General features: G+C 43.6%; 1 pseudogene; it reads right to left on the bottom strand.

Annotated features, from left to right (window-relative positions):
• Positions 1-1,990: 1,990 nt before the first annotated feature.
• LOC110312170 (protein LLP homolog pseudogene) lies at positions 1,991-2,359 on the bottom strand (annotated as a pseudogene).
• Between the last annotated feature and the right edge of the window lie 20,327 nt (positions 2,360-22,686).

Genomic DNA, 22,686 nt, shown 5'->3' with positions numbered 1-22,686 from the left:
GATAAACCCTTAGCCAGACTAACTAGAGGGCACAGGGACAGTATCCTAATTAAGCAGCTCAAAAATGAAAAGGGAGACATAACAACAGAATCTGAGGAAATCCAAAACATCACCAGATCCTACTACAAAAGCCTATACTCAACAAAACTGGAAAACATTGATGAAATGCACAATTTTCTAGACAGATACCAGGTACCAAAGTTAAATCAGGATCAGATTAATGATCTAAACAGTCCTATATCCCCTTGATGAGCAGAACAATATATGGTTTTAGAACTTTATTGTAGAAAGGCAGGGAGAAAGTGAGAAGGTAGAAAGAGGGAGAGAGGCCGGCCATAGACATGTGGAGAGAGGGAGGGAAGAGAGTGAGAGAAGAGGAGGGTTAGAGATGAGAGTGAGAGAAGAGGAGGGTTAGAGATGAGAGTAAGAAAGGTGAGAGCTTAAAGAGAGAGAGGAGGGACAATCAACCTCTTTTATTGCGGGCTGGGCTATCTTGTTGTCAGATAACTCTGGGGAGGAGCACACCTGGCTATAGTCAGGTAACTGTGGGGATGGAGTCTAGAGAGAATGCTAGAAGCTTGGGTTTTATCTGCATGATTGATAGTCACACACCTCTCCTGTTGGGGCTGTGCAGGTGGTAACTTTGATAGGAGCCAGGGGTCCAGGAGAAATGATCAAACACCTTTCATCCCATGTAGGTAGAAATCACCACCCATCAGATCCACAGAGTTCCAGACCTTTGCTCGACTGGAGACCAGGCGGTCTGTGAGAAGCCCACTGCCACACAGCTAATATCCAAAATATGTAAAGAAATCAAGAAGTTGGACTCCAGAAAACCAAGTAACCCTATTAAAAATGGGGTATAGGGCTAAACAAAGAATTCTCAACTGAGGAATACTGTATGGCTGAGAAGCACCTAAAAAATGTTCAACATCCTTAGTTATCAGGGAAATGTAAATCAAAACAACCATGAGATTCCACCTCACATCAGCCAGAATGGCTAAGATCAAAAACTCAGGTGACAGTAGATGTTGTCAAGGATGTGAAGAAAGAGGAAACACTCCTCCATTGCTGGTGGGATTGCAAGCTGGTACAACCACTCTGGAAATCAGTTTGGCGGTTCCTCAGAAAATTGGACGTAGTTCTACTGGAAGATCCAGCAATACCACTCCTGGGCATATGCCCAGAAGATGCTCCAACTTGTAATAAGAACACATGCTCCACTATGTTCACAGCAGTCTTATTTATAATAGCAAGATGTCCCTCAACAGAGGAATGGATACAGAAAATGTGGTACATTTACACAATGGATTACTACTCAGCTATTAAAAACAGTGAATTTATTAAATTATTAGGCAAATGTATGGATCTGGAGGATATCATCCTGAGTGAGGTAACCCAAGTACAAAAGAAGTAACTTGATATGGACTCACCGATAAGTGGATATTAGCCCAGAAACTTAGAATACCCAAGATACAATTTGCAAAACACATGAAACTCAAGAAGAAGGAAGATCGAAGTGTGGATACTTTGTTCCTCCTCCTCCTCCTCCTCCTCCTCCTCCTCCTCCTCCTCCTCCTCCTCCTCCTCCTCCTCCTCCTCCTCCTCCTCCTCCTCCTCCTCCTCCTCCTCCTTCTTCTTCTTCTTCTTCTTCTTCTTCTTCTTCTTCTTCTTCTTCTTCTTCTTCTTCTTCTTCTTCTTCTTTTCCATCACCAAAGAGATTTTATTCAAGTTTCTAACACAAATGAGTTATTTGGTTTGAATTACAGAACTAAGTCCAAACTGAAAACAAATAGTTTCTGATTTTTTTGTTTGCTTGTTTTTTCAAGACATGGTTTCTCTGTGTAAAGGAGCCCTGGGTACTTTGTAATTGCTCTACTGTAGACAAGGCTGACCTTGAACTCACAGAAATCCATCTGCCTCCACCTCTTGAGTGCTGGGATGAAAGGGGTGCACCACCACGCCTGGTTCCCTTGCCAGTCTTTAAGGTCTACCAGGCCCGGCCCTTCGTGGCCTTTGCTCTGCTTTTCCCTCTTTTCTTTTCTCTCTTGGCCTTCAGTCTTTTTCTTTGTCTCTGGTTCATCCACATTGGGTACTGGCCATGCTGGTCTAAAAGAGTCTTTCTGTTTCTCTTAATTTCAGTTTCCATTTTCATGTTATCCTTTTCCTCATCCAGGTCACACCACCCTTCCTTGCACTGCATTTTCTCCTGCCGAGGTTTGGAGACCACCACGGTTGCTATCTCCTCAACATCTTTCATTAGAGCATCCCCGCCCACTCTGAGGATACTCTTCAGTCTGTTGAGCTCCCTTGGCGCATTCTTCTTCCTCTTCCACTTACTCCGCAGGCTTTTAGCCATGCTTCACCTGAGAGACACCACCGCGCACCACGCGTGGGATGCCAACCGCACTTCGGTCCTTCTTAGAGTGGGGAACAAAATACCCATGGAAAGAGTTACAGAGACAAAATTCGGAGCTGAGATGGAAGGAAGGACCATCCAGGGAGTGCCCCACCCAGGGATCCATCCTATAAACAGCTGCCTTGTACTTTCTTTACCTTTGCTTCTTTGAATGTTCTCCATTTACAGATTCAAGCTGGGCTTGTCCAGCCCTTGTATTCCAGGCAGCTGAGGACACTAGATAACTATAGCCAGGCATTACATGCACTGAGGTGTCAAGTGGAAGGAGTTGAGGATACAAAGACTTGTTTACTTTAATTTAAAGAGGAAAAAAGGGATTAAAAATAAAATACACACCTATATAGTCTTTTAGATGAGACATAGCTTGGAGACGAATAAGTATTTAAGGAGAATTAGAGTCTCAGGGTAGAAAGAGAGACAGGAATTTAATAAGGCAATCAGAGAAGGCCTTAGTCAAAAGGTCTTGGTGAGTGAGTCAGCCTTGGGGACTGCATACGAAGAAGACTCTCTAGACAAGAGAGCAAGTGCAGAGCTCTGGGGTGAGGGTGTGCCTGGAATGCTGGAGTCAGTGTGCTGGCCAGAGAGAAGAGGAGAAATGGTAATCTGGGTTATTGGTGAGCAGAGTTCGCTGGCCTAGTCCTTTGTGAAGACCTTGGCTTTCCTGCAATGAGCTGAGGAAGACAGTTACCAGATAGAAAACCTCATGAGTGGAAGGGACATGGAATCAGTGGCCCATGTCACTCAGAGATGAAGTAACAGGTGCCCTGGTAAGACTGACAGGGAGCAGCCCGATGTACCTGGGGGTGGGGGTGCTGGGAAAGAGCTGACCCTGGAAGTATGAGTTTCCCCATTGGACAGTGAGATGGACTAGCAGGAGCAAGCGCTGAGATGTGTGACATGGTGACATCTTCAGAGAATGTACACATGTGCTTTGATTCAAGATGGCAGTGCTGAGAGAAAGCTGAGTGTTTTTGCTGGCCAGCAGGTATCAGATTTTGAGGGTCTTTAGGTGGTGAAATAATACGGTTTAATTGAATCCTACAGACCCAGGAAACCATGGGAAAAATGAGTTAGTTAGTTCTCCAGTAGGAAAAATGAGTTAGTCTTGACTAAAATAAAAATAATCTGCACCCTTAGCCTAAGTTCCCACACCATCTGATGCTGGGCAGCCTTCAGACCTAGAGAAAGGAGAACTGATACAGAATTCCCATTTGTCATAATCTGAACTCCCCTGATCTGTAAAGTAGGAAGGAGTGTGAGCTGCATTATTAAATTTATCAGGGAGTTACAGGGAAAATATAAGATAATGTATATGTATACATTGTTGCACCCTAAAGGAGCACCCTGCATCCCTATTTTCATAACTCTGTGACCCCAAAATGGGATGTGTGGGGTCTGTCAAAAAATATGCAGCAGGCCAAAATAGAATGTGTTTGGTGAAAGAGTTGAACATCAATGCAAATCTCGGCCTTGTCAAACGCTGGTGACCTTGGACCGCGTGAGAGCTCAGTTCTCTCACATTTAAAGTAGATTGTACTGTTTTAGATTGGTGTGAAAGCAGAGACTGTGTTTAGAGTCCAGAGAAAAAAGTCAACGACAGGTGTTCACCCTTTCCTGAGCCTGATGTTGTTGAACCCATGATCACATGGATCCAAAGCCTTCTGGTGTGCCTGGAGTTGAGGGCAGGGCTGCTGATGCTGGAAGACTGTATCATCTGACTTCCTGAGGACCGAGGGAAGTTTTGTTCTGATTCTTTCCTTTCCCTGGTCATGGTTAGGCACATGGTGGGAGGGAAGCTAATGAATCTTGAAGGTACCAGGGTTGTAGCTGGTAGGGAACAATCTTGGTTTTTGCTCTTGTAAGCTAACTGAACACAGGCCACTGATTCAGCAGGCTAATGGAAAATGGAGGGTGAAGTATGGGTTCATATAAGTAGCTCATAATTTCCTGCTGCTGAGGAAGGAAGGCTTATTTTGTCTAAATTTAATAGAACAATCATCCACTCTGATTGTATTCTCAGGGAAACCTCCTCATCTCCTTCCTCCGTTTTGTTTCAGAGCACACAGCTTCACATTTAAACAGGGGAAAGAGAGGAATTGCTGTCCAGCTGCAGTTTCTCATTTGGCAGGCAACCAGCCATTTTCTCAGGATTTGACAGAATATGATCTCTCATTTAACTGGCTTTCTAACACCGCCCCTGAGCCAGGCTGAATTGAATCAGAACCCGGTGCAATCATTGTCTTGGCTGAAGATTCACACCTACAGTTCTTCCCCCAGATTGTTTAGTGTGGTCACAGTGGATGTTGAGAAAAACAAGCAGGAAACAGTATACTTGCCAAGGTGAGATGGGACTTGCTTTTGTTTCCAACAGGGCTGCCTCACTTCTGCCTTTTAACAATCTTCTACAGTCATTAGTCTTTCATTCGGTCTGTAAATAATTAAACACTTCAAATGGTGCATAATACAAATAATATCATCTACCGTCTCTTCCCTCAGGGAACTTACAATTAAGTTGGAAAGATAAGACGGCTCCAAATAAGTAGAGGTATGGAGCCAGAGCACACAAAGGGATGGGAAATATGGCAAGTCAGAAAAGCAAGAGAAGAGACCTTTGCTTGGAATAATTTCATGGATCAGTTTTAATGGCTTGAGTGGGGGAAGGGAAGAGACGGGATATAGAGAGACTTGTCTTGAGGCGTTGGGTAGGTCAGCATTCCAAGATGCAGCGGCAAGTGCATGAGCATGCTGTGGACTGTAATTACTTTTTAAAGTTGAATTGAAATAAGTAACTTGTAGAGAGGCAGCAGCAATCCACAGGGTTGAGTGTTCCTAGAGAGGCTACCTGGAGGAAAACCAAACAGGAAGCCAGCATGATAATCCAGGCAGGAAGGAGTAATGGACTTGGAGGGCTCAAAGGAAGACTGGGCTTCAGAAAGGTTTTGAGAATTTCCAGCTCAGCTTCTACAAGTGCTGTCTTCCAAGATTCTTTGTCCCATAGCTTTGAATGAGACCATAGGGTTGGTCTAGGAGAAGAACAGTAAGGGTGAAGGACATTGTATTCTGTCATTCTACTCTGTCCTTTGGGCTTGTATATTAGGGGTTGGAAAGCTGTAGTCCATGGGCCAAATCCAGTCTCCTATCCATTTTTGTATATCTCAGAAGAAATGAGTAATTCTTCTGAAATGAATAATTTTACATGTGGCTAAAACCTATTATTTTATTTTATGAAAATTGTACAAAGTTCAAATATGTGCCTATATTATTACTGGCATATGCAGTTGTTTAAGTATTATCAGTGGACCTTGTGATGTTAGTATATTAACTGAGGCAAAACTGAATAATTGTGATAGAGATTGATGGCCAACAAAGCCTAAATGTACTATCTGGGCCTTTATAGAAAGCTTGAAGATGTCTGCTCATGGCTAGAAATGACATCAAAGGAACCAAAGGTAGGAGGTATATTATGAGGTAAGGAAAGAATGTACTGCTAATGGAATAATGAATAAAGGAGTCAATTGGGAAGAATGAAAAATGCAGGATGATGAGTGGCCACCCAGAGTAGACTTCCATGTGGCTCCTATGGATCCCTATGGATGCATCCTGGAGAATGAGATAGGTGGCTGATGTAGACCACAGAAAAAAGTTTCCTCTTCTATTTCCTACAGGATAGAACTGAACAATGAGAACTTGGAACAAATCAATTCCCTGAGTCACCAGTAGTGAACATGATGGGGCAGTAAGATAGAATCTGGTCACAACAAAATGTGACGCCAGCCTTGGGCCACCTTCTTGGACATGAGAGAAGAGATATAGACCCCGTTTTTGCTTAAGCCATTGTATTTTTGTTTTTGTTCCTCTTGGTCTACCAATAAGATGAAGCGGTATCCAGTAATTAGAAAAATAATTTACTTTGTGAATTTTGACTCCTGCCCCTGAGAATCGGGCTTCTGTTGTGTTAGAAGTCTTGGTGGCTAAAGGCAAAATTATTTCATCAGTGACAAGAATAGATTCATGGCATAGAAGCTGAGAGACAACTCACACCATCTGTAAGCAGGGAAGGTGGTGATGGACTTGGCTCTGATGGCCCTAGCTGCTTACCAAGGAGAAGGCAGGTGGTCACTACTTAGGAATGGGTGATTTGAGAAAGACATGCTCAGGGGTCACCATTAATGAGGAGTTGCTGTGTAGGGATACAGGAAAGGCCACTGAGGACTGCAAGCCTGGAAACAACACTGGTTCTGTCAGAAGTTCTAGTCAGGACTTAGGGACTTGCAACAAATAGTAGACACAATGCTGACACACACACACACACACACACACACACACACACACACACACACACACACACACACACACACACCAGTTACCAGACAGCCAGAGACCTGAAGGCAAAACCCCTGCTCCCATCTTTCTGTGTATTGTATAACACATTCATACTCCCTTCCATTTTCTATTTCCTTTTGGGTCAACTTGGAGGTTTTAAAATTTCATATATTAATGAATAACAATCAGATAAGACTAAGACTAAGATGGAATTTTATGAGATAGATAGATAGATAGATAGAGAAGGGTAGGGGAGAGGGAGGGGGGAGGGAGGGGGATATTTTTCAAGAGTGCAATGGGCTTTGTATTTAGTAGTAGAGCATGGTAATCATTGTTTATCTGTTTATTATACTTCCACAGCTCCACCCATCTTCCCACCCTTTCTTATAACAAATGCTGCATCCTGGCATAATTCCAGGTTGGCCTCCTAACCATATCGCACACCCCGTCTCTAGGGATGATGCGGTGCAGCTGCAGTGTTTCTCCTGGAGCTTCTAAACTCAAGTCAAGGCATGGGAGGATGGAAAGTTGAATCCCTGAGGAAATGCATCGACATACAGGCCCAAGGGTTTCTGTGGTGGAATTTTCAGCAACTCTTTACTTTGTGTCTTTTCTAGACTTGACAGGTCATTTCTTTCTGCGATTTCATAAATGAAACAATTCTCCTCCATTTTAAAGTCTATGGTAGCTAGAATAATTCTCTTTTGCTTGCAAATGATAACATTAACATAGGATCCATAAATCCCCATGTAGCCCAGGAACTTCAGGTATATACTAACTTTATAGGTAAGAGAAGGCAATGGCTGTTTAAAACCATCCAGGAAACAGAGGAATCCAGCCCCAGCAATAGATTATGTTGCTGTGTACTCAGGACTGTTTAAACTAGTTTATATCATACTCAAAGGACTTCCTTCATAAAAACACAAATGGCTTGCCTTTTTCCTCAAAGCAGAGAGACCATAAACACGACTGTGCAGGCTGTGAGACAGGGAGATGGGAAGCATATTTATTTGTATTGGCCTTGGAAGCTCAAGAGCAAGAATGAAAACAAACAAGTAATGATAATAATAATTTTTTTTAAAAGCCTGCAAGGGTTGACTACTAAAGACAGAACAAATTATCCCCAAAGTTTTACAACATAAAACAGGATAAATCTTGAAAATTACGTTGACAAGTGCATACAACAGTGTAATTTTTTTCTTAATTAAACTGACAAAGATTGCTAGTTCTACATAAATCAACACAAAGCAACAAATCTACAGTGTTAAGAGAAGTGCAGTAAAAGTTGTTGGGAGGAAAATATAAGGGAAATTATAATGAAATAATCCTTCCTTCCTTCCTTCCTTCCTTCCTTCCTTCCTTCCTTCCTTCCTTCCTTCCTTCCTTCCTTCCTTCCTTCCTCCCTCCCTCCCTCCCTCCCTCCCTCCCTCCCTTCCTTCCTTCCTTCCTTCCTTCCTTCCTTCCTTCCTTCCTTCCTTCCTTCCTTCCTTCCTTCCTCCCTCCCTCCCTCCCTCCCCATCCCTCCCTCCCTTCCTTCTTCTTTCCTTCCTTCCCTTCCTTCCCTATCCTTCCTTTCTTCCTTCCTTCCTTCCTTCCTTCCTTCCTTCCTTCCTTCTTCTTTCCTTCCCTTCCTTCCCTATCCTTCCTTCCTTCCTTCCTTCCTTCCTTCCTTCCTTCCTTCCTTCCTTCCTTCCTTCCTTCCTTCCTTCCTTCCTTCCTTCCTTTCTTTCTCTTTCTTTCTTTCTTTCTTTCTTTCTTTCTTTTCTTTCTTTCTTTCTCTCTCTCTCTCTCTCTCCCTTCCTTCCTTCCTTCCTTCCTTCCTTCCTTCCTTCCTTCCTTCCTTCCTTCCTTCCTTTCTTTCTTTCTTTCTTTCTTTCTTTCTTTCTTTCTTTCTTTCTTTCTTTCTTTCTTTCTTTCTTTCTTTCCTTCTCTTTTTCTGACTTGATATCCTTGGGCTAGGTGGGTGCGGTGGAAGGTAGTGGGGTTCTGTGAGTCAGCTTCCAGGGTCAGACATAGTCGGAGGAATGCAAAACAGACTCAGCGGTTACTTTCTTCTGTGCTTTGAGTACAAGAAACATGACATTTAAATACAAGTTAGAACAAGTATCAAAAGAACTGACCCAAAGGAGCTCCAACTGTGAGCTGAGGAGGACTCTGAAGGTAACTAAATGCTTTCTACCATTGTGTTCCCACCCTAGTGAGTGCACCTCACCTCTGCCTCTTCTGCTCCCTGCCTTCCACTTCCTGCTTCCCTCAGCAGAGCTATCCTTGGGCAGTCTTCCTGATGTGTTCTTCTCACATCTCGCTTGATATATTGCATGGACTCAAACCACCTTTACTATTATTACTTTTTTACAACTCATTGCATTATATTCAGACATGGCTTAATTTTCATTAAATAGATCCAAAGTACATTATGTCAAGTACAAGGCTTCTCACATAAGTCCTTGCCAATCAGTAATGGCATTGCTTCTTATGGAGTTCTTATGGAACCAGAATCATCAATGTAGCTTTCAGACATCTATAGCAGCAGTCAGAGCTGGCCTCCCATACATTAAAATCTGCTTGTCACCTCTAAATTAATTAATTACGAAGGCAGGCTTTGGAGGTGATCAGGAATGGGTTTATCACATACACTGTTGCTTCTGTGTAGACTTGCTCTGAACCTCAGTGGTGAAACCAGAGTTTATGCTGCACTAAACTGAACTCAGGATTTGTCCCTCACATGCGGCAAAGCATAGAATGAAAACAATTGTCACAAAGAAAGACCTTATATTCAACCAATCCCCAGAAACAAGAGGCACAGCACACCAGTGTGGGCTAAGGCAGGGGTGTATGGGGATAGACCATTGGGGTGACCAGAGTGTGTCAGGAGGCTCAAGCAGGGAAAAGGGAAAGTGTGGCCTTTGTTTAACACTGTGCAGCTGGGCCCTACCATGAGCATTTCATGTCTTGTATTGCCTGGATTTGTCCTTCTATCTTTGGGCCTTCTAGCTGGTGGTTCAAAGCAGGGCTCAAGAAGAGCTGTGGAGTGCAGACAAACATTGCTTCAACTGCTCACAGTTTCTGCTTTAAAGACCTCACAATTCTGAGACAATCTGGAAGTTTTTTAGAGGAGGTAAAAGGAGACTTGTGAAGACAATCTGATTGGAGAGACCATTAGAGGGGCAGGGTTTTTCTCACACTGAAGGGACGTTTCCAAATTTCTTAAGCTGTTCTTCTTGTTCATGGGTAGCTGGGTCTAGACTCTGCATCCTAGAGAAGAATGACTGCAGGGATGGGTAGCTCCAGGTGGGATACCCTGCTCTATCAAGGAGTCAAGCCCTGCCCAGTGTCCTTAATGATAAGAGAGTGAGCCACTGCATATGAAGGGCCGTGACACTAGGACAACAGACATTTCTGTTCCCCCTGCCCGTGTGTGTGTGTGTGTGTGTGGTATTTATATGTATGTGTTTGTGTGTGTGGTGTGTATATGTTTGTGTATGTGCCTGTCAAACCTACTCTCTCTTTCTGTGGTGTGTGTGTGTGTGTGTGGTGTGTTTATGTCTGTGTCTGTCTGTGAGGTGTGTTTATGTGTGTGTCTGTGGTGTGTGTGAGTGTGTAGTGTGTGTTTATGTGTGTGTTTGTGTGTGTATTTTTCTGTGGTGTGTGTGTGTGGTGTTTATATGTATGAGTTTGTGTGTCCTGTGTGTGTGTGTCTCTGTGTGTGTGTCTGTGGCTGTCAATGCCCCCCTCCCTGTGTGTGTTTGTGTGTGTGTGCTGTGTTTATGTGTGTTTGTGTCTATCTGTGGTGTGTGTGTGCTTTGTATATGTGTGTGTGTGTATGTGCCTGTCAAGCCCACTTCTCTCTCTTTCTCTGTGTGTGTGTGTGTGTGAGATGACTCTTTTTGGACTAGGAAAGCACAAAAGGTGACTAATGTCAAGAGTTCTTCCCTGTTGAGTAGCATGGGAATCCAGAATGAGAATTAGTCTGTGGCCAAGAAAATGTTCTTGCTTTCTCCTCTTTGTCCCACTTATGAAACTTCTGGAACAGTGTCACCCACACAAGAGTTACCTTAAACCATAAAGATTGTCATTAGAGGACTTCTTGGAAGAAACCTTTTTGTAAAACAATTCCTTACAATGTGCATAGCCATCCCTGAAAAGACACCTCTACATTTACATCACTCATCACTCGGCCTGCCTTCTCCTCCTCCAGCCCTCTTCAATCCTTTCCCTGCTCCACCAGTGTCTGTGCGGGCTGACCTTCACAGACTACCTGACCCACACGTGTCTCTGACAGCTGGCTTCCGGTTGGAACTGATAGAAGAGTATCAACAGGAGACAGAGAGCTGGGCTGCATCCCTGCTAGATACCCAACATGGTCAGGTGACCACAGCTCCTGTTAGTGGCTTCCCTGTCATCAGGATGGAGCGATGACACTTTATTCTTTGTTTTTCAGGCCGTAGAGTAGGAATGCCCTTCTGTGGCTAGTACTGGGAGCCACATACCATGTTGGTTTCCTAACCCTGCGCATCCCTCTGGAGGCAATCCTTCACTAATTACATCCTCTTCTTCTGAACTGGATTGTTTTTTCTCTAGGACCTTGACTGATGACGCAAGCAAGATTACTCTTTTGGTTGTTTTTGCAGCAGTGGGAATGGTTACGGTGATCTGGTCACTTTGTCCGATGTACATTCTGCTTGTGCCTCTATGCCTATCAGTAGCCATGCAGGCAGGCAGCCTGGGCCTCTGGGTCAGCCTGTGGCTGCCTGTCATTGTGGGATAGTGTTTGGATGGAGTCAGAGCTCTGTAAGCAGAGGACCTGACAAGGTACCGGCGCTGGTCTGACCTGAGTTCAGGCTGCATTTCTAGCCGTGATATCTCTTTTGCACTTGAATGATTTAAATAGTTTCTCTGATGTCTATTTCTTCATCTGTGACATGAGCTCATGCCAGCATTCACTGGCTGGGCTGTGTGAGGGCAACTGAGGCCATGAGGAGAGCCAAGCACATCCACCTCAGCCTTGAGGACATGGCTGTGGTTAGATGTTGTGTTTGGGCCTTTGGTTTCTACACAGTTGAACTCACCCGACTCTCTATCTTGTTCCAAGATGAAAAGACGCGGGAAGCCTCATCTTGAGGAATGCTTATCATAGAGTGGAATTAACTTTTGTCTTATCTGTACAGGGTAAGGCAGAGCAGGGCAAAATCTTCCAGAAACTGAGAACATATCGGGCCCTCAGCCATCACCTCTTCAGTATGACTTTGGAGTAAAAGTTCAATACGATGAATCTCTGATACCTCAAAATCTCAAAATGTATATAATATATATCCCCCAGGGAGAACCAGCCCCACCGTGACTCTGGGTAGAAGAACGCTCTGAACTTCTACATGACAAATGACCCATAGCGGAGGCTGTGGAGTTTTAGAGAAGTCTGTGCAGCTTTCTTCTGGGAGATGGTGGTACACAGGCCAAGCTATAGGCCGCTTCTGAAAGAGGAATTTCTCAAGATCTCAGTCCTCAAAGAGAGCTAACTGCAGCTCTTTTTGGTTACTGCTATGGCTTTGGCAATTTTTTTTATTATGCATGACTAGAAGGTTGCATAGCTATTCATTTGTCTGTCTGTCTGTCTGTCTATCTATCTATCTATCTATCTATCTATCTATCTATCTATCTATCTATCATCTATCATCTATCTATTTCCTCCTTATGTATTTCAGAGTGACCTGGAATTCCTAGTCTTCCTGCCCTTACATCCTGAGTACTAGGAGTGCAGGCATGCTGGGCTCTAGGCAATGGTTCTTGACTGTGCCTGGGCCCATCTGGGGATCTATGAAGATGCTGACTCCATGGTTTCAGCCCGATTTTCAGAGGACAAGGATGACCTATATGCTACTGCTGCCCCCATAGGGTTCTTTACATATAAATACCTGTTTGCATTTCAAGTTTGTCTCTTTGTCCCTCCCAGGGTGGGTGGGTGGGGCTTGTTTTGAGGATCCTCAGCTTTAGCCAGAATTGAATATTGGGCCAATCTCAAGGGGGAACAAGACATCTCCATTGGTTGTCACAGGTAACTTGTCAGGCTCCCCCTGTGGTGTGAGCATGTTTGTGTGGGAAGACTGAGAAGTTCTTCATTAAGGATTAGTTACTCTGTGGTCAGCCCTTGCTCGCTGAGGATTTCCAGTCACAGCTGGATATCTGTGTTGACTTCTGTGTTGTCTCACCTGTTTCTTGGCTGGTCCACGACTTTGAATTTGTTCTGGTTTAGTAGTTGGGGTTCTGGCTCTTTCTCCTTCTCTTCTGCGCCCTTTCTATCCCATGCTATTCATCATTCTTCTTAGTTTTACCAAGCAAACACAATCCCAGGCCCTCAACAGTGAAGAAATGAGTTTGAGTGACTTAAGAGCATGTTGTAAACTCCCTGGCAGAATGAAGCTATTCTAAGTAACTTTGCCTGCTTTTCACTATTAAGACAATAGCCTCCATAAAATTAGAGTTTTTCCCAGGGAAAAGGAGAGACCATGGCCAGATGGTCTCCCAGGAAGAGATTTCAATTTGAGAAGTTGTCAGTTTGAAGAGACCAGGGTGAGACAGTGATGGGGTGGGATCATATCCTGACAGGGTCTGCTCAGTTATGCATCCCTCTTGTCCTCTATGTAAATCTTAGCTTCATATCAGGACTCTGAATATTATCTTGGTGGCAGCCATTGGGCCTCTGTTTCTCTTTCCAATGTGGACACACTGAATCAATCTCTTTTTCCTATTTTTACTATTTTTTTGTTTTGTTTGGTTTGGTTTGGTTTTTTGAGACAGGGTTTCTTTGTATAGCCCTGGCTGTCCTGGAACTCACTCTGTAGACCAGGCTGGCCTCGAACTCAGAAATCCGTCTGCCTCTGCCTCCCAAGTGCTGGAATTAAAGGCGTGCGCCACCACCGTCCTGCAATTTCTTTCTTTCTATTTAAAGTTTTTTTTTTTTTATTGGACATTTTCTTTATTTACACTTCAAATGTTATCCCTTTTCCTGGTTTCCTCTTTGAAAAACACCCTCCCTCTATCCCCTCCCCTATCCCCCTGCTCACCAACCCACCCACTCCTGCTTTCTGGCCCTGGCATTCCCCCACACTGGGTCATACAACCTTCATAGGACAAAGGGCCTCTCCTCCCATTGATGTCCAACTAGGCGATCCTCTGCTGCATATGCAGCTGGAGTCACAAGTCCCACCATGTGTGCTCTTTGGCTGGTGGTTTAGTCCCTGGGAGCTCTGGGGGTACTGAACTTTTAGGTGTGCTGTCAAGTGCTAGGAATGCTCTGTCCATATTCTTTTTGGAGGCACTCAGAGCTATGAGTTTTCCTCTTAGGAATGTTTTCATTGAATATGTTGTGGCTTATTTTTCATTAAACTCTAAAAAGTCTTTAATTTCTTTCTTTCTTTCTTCCTTGACCAAGTTATCATTGAGTAGAGTGTTGTTCAGCTTCCACGTGTATGTGGGCTTTCTATTATTTATGTTACTATTGAATATCAGCTTTAGCCCATGGTGATCTGATAGGATGCATGGGACAATTTCAATATTTTTGTATCTGGTGAGGCCTGTTTTGTGACCGATTACATGATCAATTTTGGAGACAGTACCATGAGGTGCTAGGAAGAAGTACCTTTTCGTTTTAGCATAAAATGTTCTATAGATATCAGTTAAATCTATTTGTTTCATTTGTTTCATAATTCTGTTAGTTTCACTGTGTCTCTGTTTAGTTTCTCTTTCCATGATCTGTCCATTGATGAGAGTAGGGTATTGAAGTCTCCCACTATTATTGTTTGCAGTGCTATGTGTCTTGAGCTTTAGTAAAGTTTCTTTAATGAATGTGGATGCCCTTGCATTTGGAGCATAGATGTTCAAAATTGAGAGTTCATCTTGGTAAATTTTACCTTTGATGAGTATGAAGTGTCCCTCCTTATCTTTTTTGACAACTTTAGGTTGAATGTCGATTTTATTTGTTATTAGAATGGCTACTCCAGCTTGTTTCTTGGGACCATTCGCTTAGAAAATTGTTTTCCAGCCTTTTACTCTGAGGTAGTGTCTGCCTTCGTCACTGAGGTGGGTTTCCTGTATGCAGAAAAATGTTGGGTCCTATTTACATAGCCAGTCTGTTAGTCTATGTCTTTTTATTGGGGAATTGAGTCCATTGATATTAAGAGATATTACGGAAAAGTCATTGTTGCTTCCTGTTATTTTTATTGTTATAGTTGGAAGCCTGTTCATGTGGCTGTTTCTTTTATGTTTGTTGAAAGAATTGCTTTCTTGATTTTGCTAAAACATAGTTTCCCTCCTTGTGTTGGAGTTTTCCCTTTATTATCCTTTGAAGGGCTGGATTTGTGGAAAGGTATTGTGTAAACTTGGTTTTGTCATGGAATATCTTGGTTTCTCCATCTATGGTGATTGAGAGTTTTGCTGGATATAGAAGCCTGGGCTGGCATTTGTGCTCTCTTAGGGTCTGTATGACATCTGCCCTGGGTCATCTGGCTTTCATAGTCTCTAGGGAGAGGTCAGGTGTAATTCTGATAGGCTGCCTTTATATGTTACTTGACCTTTTTTCCTTATTGCTTTTAATATTCTTCCTTTGTTTTGTGCATTTGGTGTTTTGATTATTATGTGACAGGAGGAATTTCTTTTCTGGTCCAAACTATTTGGAGTTCTGTAGGCTTCTTGTACATTCATGAGCATCTCTTTCTTTAGGTTAGGGAAGTTTTCTTCTATAATTTTGTTGACAATATTTACTTGCCCTTAAATTTGGAAATCTTCCTTCTTGTCTATATCTATTATTCTTAGGTTTGTTCTTCTCGTTGTGTCCTGGATTTCCTGGATGTTCTGGGTTAGGAGCCTTTTGCATTTCACTGTTTCTTTGACTGTTGCGTTAGTGTTTTCTATGGTATTTTCTGCACCTGAGATTCTCTCTTTTATCTCTTGTATTCTGCTGGTGATGCTTGCATCTATGGCTCCTACTTCTTTCCTAGGTTTTCTATTTCCAGAGTTGTCTCCCTTTGTGATTTCTTTATTTTTCTACTTCCATTTTTAGATCCTGGATGGTTTTTTACAATTCTTTCACCTGTTTGGATTTTTTTTTTACTGAAATTCTTTAAGGTATTTTTGTGTTTCCTCTTTAAGGGCTTCTACCTATTTACCTGTGTTTTCCTGTATTTCTTTATGGGAGTTATTTATGCCCTTCTTAATGTCCTCTCTCATCATCATGAGCAGTGGCTTTAGATCCATATCTTGCTTTTCTCGTGTGATGGTGTATCCAGGACTTGCTCTGGTGGGAGAGTTGGGTTCTGATGATACCAAGTAAACTTGGTTTCTGTTGCTTCTATTCTTATACTTGCCTCCTGCCATCTGATTATCTCAAGTGCTCCTTGCCCTCCATATATGTGATTGGAGGCTGCCCTTCCTATAATCCTGGTTAAGTCAGAACTCCTCAGAGTCTAGCTTTCTGTGTGATCCTGTGATTCAGGGATCCTGTGATCCAGAGATTTTTGGGATGTCAGAGTTCTTGGCAGTCAAGTTTCCTCTGAGTCCCTGAGATCCTAGTGTGACCAAGCTCCTGGGGTCCTGGGATTGTAAGATCCTGGGCCTATTAGAGTGCCTGGATTTGGTACCTCCTCTGGGGACAGTGAGGCTGAGTTTGAAACCAAGGTAGACCAGTGCTGGCTGGGAGGAACTAGAGCCACTGTTCAGGCAGGGTTCCTTTCTCCCAGCTCTTGCTGGTCCCAGGCACTCCCGGTTGTGTTGGAACAGATGTTGTTTTCCACTCACCAGTGATCCTAGGATCCTGTGCATGCTAGGGTGATGGGGGTGGGGTGGAGTGGAGAGTACTCTGGGTTCTGTGGGACTGTCCACCGTTTTGGGCCCAAGGTGGCCTGGTGCTGCCACTGATCAGAAGGAACCTTAAATTTATTTCTTATTTTTGAAACATTATCTTTAGGGCAGGTAGGTCTCAAATTCCCCATGTCAAGCATGAACTTGAACTTCTAATGGTCCTGCATATATCTCCTTAGTGCAGAAGGTACAGGGATATGGCATTATGTCCTGGATATGTAGTGCTGGGGGTTAGGCAAACACTCTATCAGCTGGTTATATTCCTAGTCCTCTTCTTTGTTTAGTGATCTACTGAGGACAAGTGAACAAACTAGCTTGTTAAACCTGCTGGGACTCAGGCACTGACACTAACAATGCCAGCTATGTCGGAGGGATTCTTGGAGGAGAATGCTGAAGTGAATCACAGCCCTCCTGTGCATGGCTCTCCATGAGCTTTCTTAGTTGCAAAGTCTGCATACCTGCTCCTCTGTCTGCTTGGATTAATATCCTCTGTCACGATTGAGATAGCTGGGCATTGAGGCCAACTGTCAAGTCCTGCCCAGTGGAGCCCTTGATCTCACTGAGCCATGTCACGCTTATGTTCAGGGAGCCTCAGGGAGGGCAGGATGGAAGCTTTTATTTTAAATGACAATGTGAGACCAAAATAGGAAGTGACCTCATGCCTACTAATAAGGCTGGGTTTTTTGAGCTATCTCTGCTAGGCAAAGTTCTTTAGCTGGTTCTAATTAGACTGCATATTTATGAGCAAATTGCTGAGCAACCCTGGGCCTCAGTTTCCCATTTTGCACATGGAGGGGATTGAAATGCATAATTTCTAAAGTACTTTCCAGCCTAATTTTTCTCGCTTTGCCATTGTACCTCTCTAACAGATGCCACCTCACTGCTTCCCACCAGTAACTCGGAACCCAGGAATTTGCTGTTGAAAACCGCAAATGCCTACAGTGCCCTATGGGAAGTGGTACCCAGTCTGCATCAGTGTATGAGTCCGGCATCCCTGCACTGTCCTCATTTTCCATCATCAGCCCTTCCTCCTGGGCTAACTGGCTTTCAAAGGGATTTATTATCAGGATGGTGGCTTCACTGATCTGGGGGACAGTGACTGTTCTTGTCAAATAGATCTGAACATGGAGGCCAGTTAGGGTTTCCTCAGTTCCTTCATCCATCATTTCTTTGCTACAATAGAAGGTCAGTGAAGGCCAAAATCCAGCCCTCAATTGTCCCTTTGTTTTGACACTTCAGCAAGGCCCACTCTACAATCCACAGATACTTTTGCACTGAAATAGCATTTAACAGCAAATCTTTTATAAATAATGGCATTGACATTATATCTCTGTTAAAGTAATTTACTCCTCGCAATAATTTTGACTTAGTTTGTTCTACACAGTGTGTTATTTTAATCTTCTTTCCCATTATTATTGATGAGGGCTCTTGGAAAACAGATTAGAAGACTGGTTGAAAATTATCCTCAGTGAATTTAAAACAATAATAGGGATGTGAATACAGATTAAAGCAAATTCAGGGCTGCTGTGGACGCGTTAGCAGACGATTACCTGATGCATTGGGAGCGTAACACCAGCACTTTTGGCAAGATTTGCCTCTTCCCTTCCTCATCTTGCCCTGAAGATTTGCCTCCCCAGCCCTGTTTCCTTCTGGGTGCTCATCTCTGCCTTCAGTCCTCTCTTTTACATTCCTGTCACACTCTCGTCATGCAGAGATTTAAAAAAAAAAATGCCTTACCATGGAGGGTTCATGTTGCAGAGTCCTTGATGTAAAGGGTCCCTTTAACTTCCATCTTCGTTAGAAGCTTTTGTCTGCTTTCAGTTACCAGGCCAATCTTATCTATGACATCATTCCCTAGTTTACTCATTTGGATAGGGATTTCTAGTAGTTTCTCAAGACACTAATAGTTATTTCTAAGAAATATGGGGTATGATCATTTAGCAAACATCCCTTGGGGTGTTGAATTAAAGGTAAAAAGATGGTTTATGTTTCTCTCCCCTCCCCTCCCCTCCCCTCCCCTCCCCTCCCCTCCCCTCCCCTCCCCTCCCCTCCCCTCCCCTCCCCTCCCCTCCCCTCCCCTCCCCTCCCCTCCCCTCCCCTCCCCTCCCCTCCCCTCCCCTCCCCTCCCCTCCCCTCCCCTCCTGCTTTCTTTTCTTTTCTTTTCTTTTCTTTTCTTTTCTTTTCTTTTCTTTCCTTTCCTTTCCTTTCCTTTCCTTTCCTTTCCTTTCCTTTCCTTTCCTTTCCTTTCCTTTCCTTTCCTTTCCTTTCCTTTCCTTTTCTTTTCTTTTCTTTTCTTTTCTTTTCTTTCTTTTCTTCAGGACTTCTCAGAGCCTTTATTTTGTGAATTTCCCAATAGAAAACATATTACTCATTTTTTCCAACTAACGGGATACTTAATATAAGGCTTCATAGGAGAATAAGGAAAACAGATTCTAAAAATGTGGCAGCCCCATGTCTGGAGTTTATAAAGCCTGAGATGTTGGAAACTGGGTAGTTCCAGTTGCTCACCTCTCACATGCACAGTCAGTTCACAGATTCTGACTCCTCTTAGAGGAAAGTCATACAAATGTCTGTGGTTCTCTGCGCTCAGTTTTCTTTCTCTTGTAATCTGTGAAACTATTCATGTTAGTGCATCACTGCTTTCATCACTGCTCGGATACAGTCATGCCAGGGCATTCCAAGGCACACTAGAAAATATCGGATGTCCTTTGACCTTTAGCAAACATTTCCTCTTTTTATTATTCTTCATTTATTTTATTTATTTACATTTCAATTGTTGTCCCCCTTCCTGCCCCCTCCACAAATCCCCCACCCCATTCACCTCCCTTCATCTCTAAGAGGATGTGTCCCCATTCACTTCCACCTTACTCCTCTAGCATCCCCCTTCTCTGGGGCATCAAGCCTCCACAGGACCAAGCACATCCTCTCCCCCTGAGACCAGACAAGGCAGTCCTTTGCTACATATGTAGTCAGAGCCACAGACCAGCCCATGTATACTCTTTAGTTGGTAGCTTAGTCCCTGGAGCTCTGAGGATCCAGTTAGCTGATACTGTTTTTCTTCCTATGGGGCTGCAATCCCATTCAGCTCCTTCAGTTCTTCCCCTAACTCTTCCATAGGGTCCCCGAGCTTAGTCCAATGGTTGGCTTTAAGTATCTGCATTTGTCTCATTCAGGTGCTAGCAGAGCCTCTCAGGGGATAGCCATAGCAGGTTCCTGTCTGTTAAGCACCTCTTGGTATCAGCAATTGTGTTGGGGTTTGGTGTCTGCCCATGGAATGGATCCCAGGGTGGGATGGTCCCAACATTTGGACGACCTTTCTTTCAGTCTCTGCTCCATTTTTGTCCCTGCATTTTCTTTAGAAAGAACAATTCTGAGTTAAAAATTTTGAGATGGGTGGGTATCCTATCTCTCAACTGGGGGTTGTGTCTTCTGCTGGAGGTAGTTTCTTTGGGTTCTATCTCCCTGCTGTTGAGCATTTTGGCTAATGCTATCCTCATTGGGTCCAGGCACCAGGGATGTGGCAGGCTCCCAGGGCCCGTAACATTCTCAGCGTACCATCTGGGGAAAGCCAACTCTGATGGCATTTTTCTAGAGCAGTGGTTCTCAACCTGTGGGTCATGACCCTCCCTTGGGGATTGAATGATCCTTTCATAGGGGTCACATATCAGATACTTACATTACAATTCATAACAGTAGCAAAATTATGAAGTAGCAACAAAAATAATTTTATAGTTGGGGTCACTACAACATGAGGAACTGAATTAAAGAGTTACACCATTAGGAAGGTTGAGAACCATCCTTCTGGACCATGGCTGAGGGAGCATCCGGGAGGGAATCTCCAGATTGGGAGAATCTGGGAGGCAGATGCTTATTCAATATGGTTAATCTCATGATGAGTGCATAGATATGTGTACTGCGCGTGCACACACACACACATACACACACACGCCCCACCACACCTCTATTTTTCCTCTATGTTCATTTCCAAAGATATGGCTGCTCAACACTACAACTATAAGGGCACTCACACCACCACCATGGTGGGTAGCATGGGCTGACTCTCAGCTGTCATAGAGCCTCACGTGGTGAAATCCAGTGTCTTCTAGTAAGAAAAGCTTAAAGTAAGAAATGTCAGCCTGGGATGGGTCTGTGCATGATTGTCCTGGTGTAGTAATACACTCTTGCCTGTCATGTAGTGAGTATATTGGCTTTTAGCTTCTAGATTAGCGGGTCCCTTTATGTTTATGTAAGGGTGCAGTAAACGGTATAATCAAACAAACATAAGGGATGGTCTCTGGTTTTGAGGAATAGAATAATAATCATATTGCAGCTCGCCCCGTAGATGAAGACTTTGTTTTGAAGTGTGCTGATGGCAGTGCAGGTGGGTCAATCTTTGTTTCTTTATTCCATATGGCCCTTGCTGACAGTTGGGAACTTGCTTTCAGACAGAATCCAGATGTATAACACTAGCTCTGTTTTTCACAACAAAGTCAGTGCTCAAGCTTTGTCAAAACAAGTTTTCTATTAGCTTTGGTATAAAGCACTGGAGAAGGTGGCCGTGAGCATGGATTGAATTCATGGAGGGGCTCCAAGCTTTATTATAGGGTGAAACAATGAACATCACAACCTGCCTTCATAACATAATACACTCCTCAGAGGAAGGGTGGATCATGGGTGGATAAATAAAGGGTGAAACCAGGAAAGCTGTCCCAGACAGGAGAAACCAGTGTTCCAGGCAGAGGGAAATGAAGACACTTTGGCTGCTACTCTGGAGGATGCTCTCTCTCCAGTGGGTCTGGTTTATGAACACAGACAGATCAAAACTCAACTTTATGTATTTGTTTATACATGATCTAAATACCAGTGGTTCTGGTTGAGGCTTTGAGTAAGATATATGTCTGATGTAAGCTAGAGAGCACATGTAAATACGAACACACTGGGGGGATGAGATGAGCAGGGACTGAATTTTGGCAATGATTTAGACAAGACAATTACTTCATCTCCCTTGTCTGTAATAATCTTTCTTTTTTTTCTGATTAGGACATAGAGAATTTGCCTTCTATAAAAAATGAGTAGAAATTAAGGTGGCACATCTGTCCATCTCCCTAACATCTGCCTCTGCTCCCTCACTCATGCCTTACCTCCCTTTGTTAGGCAGAGACTAACATACTTCCCTCCTGCTATTTTTCCTTTTTTCTTTTGCTTTCTTACCATTCACTTATTGCTGGCACCATCCTGTTTCCCTTTGGAATCATTCCTCCTCTTCAGCATCGCCATGATGTTAAAATTGTCTCATCACAGATACGCAACACAACTTTGATGTTTTTCTTACAAGTCAAGCACTTGATGGTAGGACATCTTTCCCAAAGGTGTGACACCTTTGCCTGTGGTACTCACAGCACAGATGAATTGGGATTTTTCAAGCACTAGAAAGTATCAGAAGAGAAGGAGATAAGAAGGGGCTTGACTGCATTGCTTTGCATACTCAAGACTTCCAATTCTGTCTCAAGTAGGCTGAACTTGAGGCTCTGGAATATTTTCTCCTTCAGTCTCTCTCTCTCTGCTTCTGTCTCCCTGTCTCTCTGTTTCTCTGTCTCTGTCCACTTCTCTCTCCTCATCTCTCTCTTTCTCTTTCTCCTTCCTTCCTTCTTGCATATGGATGTATTTGCCCATGTGCTTGTATGTATGGTATGTACATGCACATGTGTGCAGATGTTTGCAGAGGCTAGAAGTTGCCCTTCTCAATTCCTAGCTACATTATCTTTTGAGACCAGGTCTCTCGCAGATCTAGAAGCTCCTGATTTTTCTGTGTTAAGTGGTCATCAAATCCCAGGAATCGTCTTGGCTCCACCCCCGCCTTGTAAAGGATTATAGGTGCACCGAGGGCAGTCAACTCTGTGTGTGGGTACTAGAGTTCCAAATGCAGGCCCTCCTGCCTACACACTGAACACTTTACTGACTGAGCTGTTGAGGTAGCTTTTCAAACCTTTGAAACTTATTATTATTGTGTATGGGGGTGGGGCATGAATGGGGAACATGGAGGACAACTCTGTGTGGTGCTGGGTCTCTCATTCTGTTTCTATGTGGCATCT

Source organism: Mus caroli, unplaced genomic scaffold (assembly GCF_978045245.1).
Source record: "Mus caroli unplaced genomic scaffold, Mus_caroli_1 scaffold_18, whole genome shotgun sequence".
Classification (NCBI taxonomy): domain Eukaryota; kingdom Metazoa; phylum Chordata; class Mammalia; order Rodentia; family Muridae; genus Mus; species Mus caroli.
The sequence above is the reverse complement of the archived record's forward strand: the minus strand, read 5'-3'. Positions and strand labels throughout refer to the sequence as shown.